Raw genomic sequence first — 6078 nt, 5'->3', positions numbered from 1 at the left:
GCCTTCCCATGGCTGTGAGTTCTGATTCCATTCCTTTCTCTCCCACATCAGGAAGCATCTCTAAAGACAAACGAGTGACAAAGGATGTTATTACAGGGATAACTTTCAATGTATTCTCACATACAGTCATTTGCAACAGTCCACACTTTATTGCTAGTAACTAACTGCTGTCGTACTATCTTACATTGAAACTTTATGTTTCATAGTATTGATCACAGACAAATCTTTTCCACTTGACTCTCCTTTTTTGGATTGGGGAATTTCAAAATGCATGCTACGGAGCCCTGAGGTTTCTCAGAGATATCACGGCCTGCTGTCTCCGAGGGACACTCCTCCTTATTTGTTTTCTACAATGAGAATCCACCTAGAATTTCATTGCCTCGTTGTTGTGACAATATAGAGAGTGTCAGGTAATAATTACTAAAACTCACTTTATATGAGTTAGAGTTTAGTCTCATTGATAAGTGACACATTTATAAACCTTTCCTTACGGTGAGTTTCTTCTGTGACAACTACCCACATATATTTTACATTCTTTTTTTTTTTTTTTTTTGAGGAAGATCAGCCCTGAGCTAACATCTGCTGCCAATCCTCCTCTTTTTTGCTGAGGAAGACTGACCCTGAGCTAACTTCCTTGCCCATCTTCCTCTACTTTATATGTGGGATGCCTGCCACAGCATGGCTTGACAAGCAGCGTGTAGGTCCACACCCAGGATCCGAACTGGCAAACCCCAGGCCGCTGAAGCAGAACATGTGAACTTAACTGCTGCACCACTGGGCCAGCCCCCACGTTCATTTTTATTAGCTTCGACTGCCCAATAGTTATATTTTTTGGCTTTCAGTATAAATTTTGGGATGTGAGCTATGTATAGATTGCAGCCACAAATCTCTCTATACACCAACTAAAGAAATCAATGGAAAATAAGACTGTACAACTGAATTTTATACTCATTTTTCTGAAAAGTATATATTCTTCCAAGTAAGGGCTACCTACACGGTGTAGTTCCATATATGGAGAACAGTCCGTCTCTCAGGCTAGTCTTATTAGCAATTTTTTTCCCTGATTATAAACAAAGGTTTTTTAAAAAGAAGGCACCTGTAACCCAAAGAAATATGCATTATTAACATTTTCTTCTACAATATTTCCTTTTAATATTAGCAAAATGGAAATCATATGCATATGTGGTTTTGTACTCCTTTTCAATTAACAGTTTCCATTGCTGGATTTTATCTTATTTCCATTTGATTTTATTGATATCACAGAAAACATTGTGATGAATCTCATTAATTCATCAGGTAGTCCTGAGTGCCAAATATTTGAAAAAAGTGCCTAACCCCAGGCAGTTACACACCTCACTACTAGCTTCCTGCCTCCTCTCTCCCCCAATTTCATCCCCAGCCCCCACCCTAGGCGGTGAAGTTCAGTGGTCTGCTATGCCGGACCTGTTTCTAAATATGTTTAAAATGGAGAAAAAATAATTTGGAGAATCCCGTTACCTCTCAAAAAAGTCATGCTTGCAATCCTATTGTCTTGCTGCACGTTAAAATTTCATATTTGGGAGGTCAGCCCCTTAATATTAACTTTCCTTCTATCGACGCTCTTGCTGTGACAATCCTAATGTCGTCTAAGGTACGTGGATGCCTTGGGCTAACTAGTGACCTCGTGCATGGAAATGCAAAAGTGAAAAGTGCATTAATGTGCTTCAGAAATACCACTCCAGGAATATATACTTCTTCTGCCTTACACCCATGCACACACATCCATGGGCAGAGAAAACATTGCGTGTCTCTTCTCAGGGCTTGAGAGACCTGCATTTACAAGATCTCTTACTCCACAGCCCTGAGCTATTAACCTACGTATAACATGATCTAATTAATGTGTAGTTTTAATTAATAAGCGTTGAGAAGGACTACAATACTTGAATGACAGAGCCACTGGTATTATGTTATTTAAAAGCAAAATACTAGCATCTACACAGTGTTCTGTCAAGTGCAACAAGCCTACCAATTTTATCAGTGGCGTTTTCCCGATATGCTTATTTATTGAGTGCCTGGGTATGCTATGGAGAACAAATCCTTTTGCCATTCATAAACACTAAGGTAAACATATTATTACAAATAATCTTGTGTTACAGAGAAAAATAGGACCAATTTAGATTGGGAGCTTGGGGGTCTGCCTGGAAAAAGTGACAATTGAACAGATACCTGAAGAATGCATAAAAAAGTTAAATTTAGGAGGTAGGTAGTTGGCCAGATGATGCTGGGCCTTGTGAGCCAAAGACCAGGGTTTGATTTTATTCAAGAGGCAGCAGAAAATCGTTGAAGGTTTTTAAATAGGGAGGGACACAAACCACTTGTCCACACAGTTTTGCTTACCTTTCAGATGATCTTTGGGACAGATTTCTAAATATGAACATCTGGGGTCAAAGATATAAATACTTTTAAGTTTCTTGGTATTTCAAGAGTGTTCATACCAATTCAATTTCCTATCAATAGTGCATGAGAGAGTGTCCATTTCTCTAACTCTCAGTAGCATTATCGTTGAAGAATTGTGCCGTTCGAAAAAAAGCAGTGTAGTGTTGTTTTGTCATTTTGTTACTAGTGAATTTGAATACTTTTCAATATTTAATAATAGTTTATATTTCTTCTTTCGTAAATTATCCACGGCCTTTGTCCTTTTTGGGAAGTATGTTAGTGTGTATTGATGTGATATAGCTTTTTTATATTTAAAGACTATTACCCTAGTTCTTATTTCTTACAAATATATATATTCTCCCAATTTGTTTGCTTTTTAATTTTATTTGTGCAATCTTCCCCACCTTGCAAGGGCAATTTGTTATTGAAAGACCAATCTGGTAAATTGACAATGCCATTACTATGGCTTTAAATTAGAAAAAAATACTATGAATTTCTTAGTTCCCATAAATGAAAAACACCAAGTCTCATTGAAATGGACCTGTTTACTTTACTAGTATACATTAGTTATGATAACCCAACATACCACTTTCTGTTCACTAATTTCTCTATAATGTGATGCTCATCTGCATTCCTGAAGCTTTTTCTCGGTAATTCTGAACCACGCACTTAAGACTACATTCTCAAACAAAACATACATGCAGTACTCAATGTTTATGTAATTTAACCTTTAATGCAAAACAAAAACAGAAAACCAAACATAATAGTAAACGCAAAATAAAGAAACAACAACAATATATTTTAGGAGCATGGACATGAGCTTATTATTGCTACACATTAGCAAACCAGGAACACTCTGACAGGGGAACTTAATCGGAGACTCCTACTCTATATACCTGTGAAGTGGCCATCTCTAAAGCCAGTCCCAAGAAATCTGAATTGGTCCTCATTATGTGAAGACAGTGGGAGAAAGGGGATTAGAAAAAACTCCTTATAAAGTGTAAAAGTTGTAGCCCTAATGCACATATTTTAAAGTAGATCTATATTTGTTTTTTGACATATAGGATTCATAAATTTTTATATAGTCAAATTTATCACTCTTTTCTTTTGTGATAAAAATCACTGCTATAGATATTTTTCTCCACCCTCAATCTTACAAATATTCACCTATATTTTCTTCTACTTTTTGAAAAATGATTTTCGGTTTTTACAATTACAGTATCTAAGTCATTTGGATTATTTTTAAGTGTGAAATGTATGGTAAGAATACAATTTGATTTATTTTTTAAATTGACAAATTTTCCATATCAATTTGTTGAATAATCCTTGTCTCTCTATTTACATAATATTTCTTAAAGCAGAGCCTGGAAAAAGTGATATGCTGATCAACTAGGGTTTTAGCTAAGGGTGGAGAGTGCTGGTTGGGGTTGGGGAAGAAGAGAAGTGTTGTGTGGGGTCCTTCTTTGGGTGGTGCCAAGTCTCTGAAATACATGTAAGTTGAAGCAAACCATTCCTCACTGCCCATTACTCTTCCTTTTCCTCTCTTGTCCCTGACAACTCGTCCCCTTGCCTTTTCTTTGCAAGCTGGCAGATAAATTCATGGTAGAACATAAGTTGTATAGAAGTAACTATTTATGTCTTCTGGGCCTCCCCCCAACTCCCAACTCCAAACCTTTGACCCCCAGGCCACCTCCTACCCCCCATATTCACTCAGCTGAGGGAAAAATGAGATAAATAAAACTGTTCTGAAGGGAAAATAGAGCCAAGGGTTAAATTCTAGGCCAAACCAATAAGAAATTCAGGGATAAGCCATCTAACTTACATTAGAATGAGAGAGAGTATCTGGGTACAAAAATTGAAATGATGCCTAAAAAATTTCATTGGAGAAAAATGTGGAGTTATGCAATCACTTCTTTCCTAAAAGGTAAGCTTTGTTTATACACATATGATGTCTTACTTGAGTGGTCTCCATGAAATATACAGAACCATGTAGTCCTCTATTTTATAGGTGACTTTAAAATAAAAAAAGGTGCTTTACTTAAAGCTATTGTTAGAATTCCTGGCCCAGGAATCAAACCAGGTATGGCTTGATTTTTTCTGACACCCTTTAACTCCTCTGCTGGATTTTAATGGCATATATTCATCCATAAAATTAAAATGAGTTAAAATTATTTCGTGATGTCCCTTGAGATAAGCAAAAATTCTCAGGGCTGTGAATGGATGAAAGATTATGTTTCTTTGACCAATGTACATCATAGAACACATATTCAAGTACCACCCATTTCCAAATTCTAACTTAGTCTTAAAGAAGATTGATAAATTGGATTAGAATCCCAAAATTTCTTGGGCAGTTTCTTCCCAATGATTTTCAGGTCCATATGTCAATGAGAATCAGAGTAAGAAATTTTGGTTGATAGGCCCTTCCTTCCAAACTCCTAGTGGAGAAAGGTCATTAGGCAAAATATGTGAGGTCTGCTTATCTCTTGAGACTTTCTTAAACTACATATCGGGATCTTCTCTGGTTAGATCTAGAATCACAAACTAAACAAGATAACCTACTTTTCCTTACACACATTTGTAGTGTTTTTCGCTAAAGGGGTGGTCCTGTTCTTTCCGAAGTCCTACTTGTGAATGCATGGATGAAAAATTCAGCATATCCCTGTAATTCCTTTTGATGATAGAATTTAAAAGATATTAAACCACTTTACCAATTTTGTTAATTTAAAAATTAACGCTCCTCCAAGACTTTGCAGTTCCGGACGGTGTGCACTATAAAACAGGTACATCCCACGTAGAAACAGCCGGCGGCCGGGCACAGCCCTGGGCCCCGCGGGTCGGCGCCCGGCGATGCTGCGAGCGCCGGGACCTTTGTGTGCCGGGCGCCGGGCTCCCGCGTGCCGGCACGTACGTCGGCTTCACGTGTGTGCTGCTATGAAGTGCATGTGTGGATACGCAGGAATATGCTGAAACAAACTCGGAGAGAGGCGCGGAGCACGGGGCCGAGGGAAGGTGGGTGTGGGCGTGCACGGCGCCGGCCGGCCGGGAGGGAGCCGCAGCCCGCGGCCCGGCGGGCCCGCGCCCGTGCCCGAGCCTTCGGCGGGGCCGCCGGGCTGCACAATACACGCCGGGGGCGGGCGGAGGTGGAGGAGGCCGGGCCGGGAGAGCGGCCGCCCCGCGCAGACACCGCCATGTGAGCGGGCCGCGGCCTCGCAGGACGCAAACTTTCGCCGCGGCGGCGGCGCCCCAACTTCCCGCCCCGGGCCGCGGGCCTGCCGCTCGGCGCGGAGACACCGTAAGTGCGGGCGGCGGCGGCCTCCGCGCCCCCGGCCCTGCTGGCCCACTCGGGCCGCCGCGCCTTCCCCGGGCCGGGCTCGCGAGGGATGTGGTGGAGGGTTGTAAACATGGCGCCCCGGCCCCGCCGAGCCGGGCGGAGGCGGCGGGGAGCCGAGGAGGCCGGGCCCGCCGAGCCGGGCGGGGGGCCGGCGGGGAGGTGGGAGGCCGGTCTGCGGCGTCGGGAGGCCCGGGAGGAGGGCGGCGGGAGGCGGGGAGGCCAGCCCGCGGATCCGGAGGCGGGGAGCCCCCCCGCGCCCCGCCGGCCCAGGCCCGGGAGGAGGCGGCGGCGGCGAGGAGGCGGCGCGGGCGGCGGGGCCGGGCGCGGAGGGG

At 42.8% G+C, this 6078-nt stretch overlaps 1 protein-coding gene across 8 annotated transcripts in view; it reads left to right on the top strand.

The window, feature by feature from the left end:
* Window positions 1–5268: 5268 nt before the first annotated feature.
* Window positions 5269–6078, top strand: part of ZMYND11 (zinc finger MYND-type containing 11) — a 116341-nt gene continuing 115531 nt past the window's right edge. For 4 of the 8 annotated variants that reach the window (XM_046678588.1, XM_046678587.1, XM_046678584.1 and 1 more), the window contains exon 1: window positions 5440–5707. The gene's annotated coding sequence lies outside the window, so the exon portion shown is untranslated. The other 4 variants (XM_046678585.1, XM_046678582.1, XM_046678579.1 and 1 more) reach the window with 3 other exon arrangements.

Source organism: Equus quagga, chromosome 12 (genome assembly GCF_021613505.1).
Source record: "Equus quagga isolate Etosha38 chromosome 12, UCLA_HA_Equagga_1.0, whole genome shotgun sequence".
In the NCBI taxonomy this organism is placed as follows: domain Eukaryota; kingdom Metazoa; phylum Chordata; class Mammalia; order Perissodactyla; family Equidae; genus Equus; species Equus quagga.
Note: the sequence above shows the minus strand (reverse complement) of the source record. Positions and strands in the feature narration are given on the sequence as shown.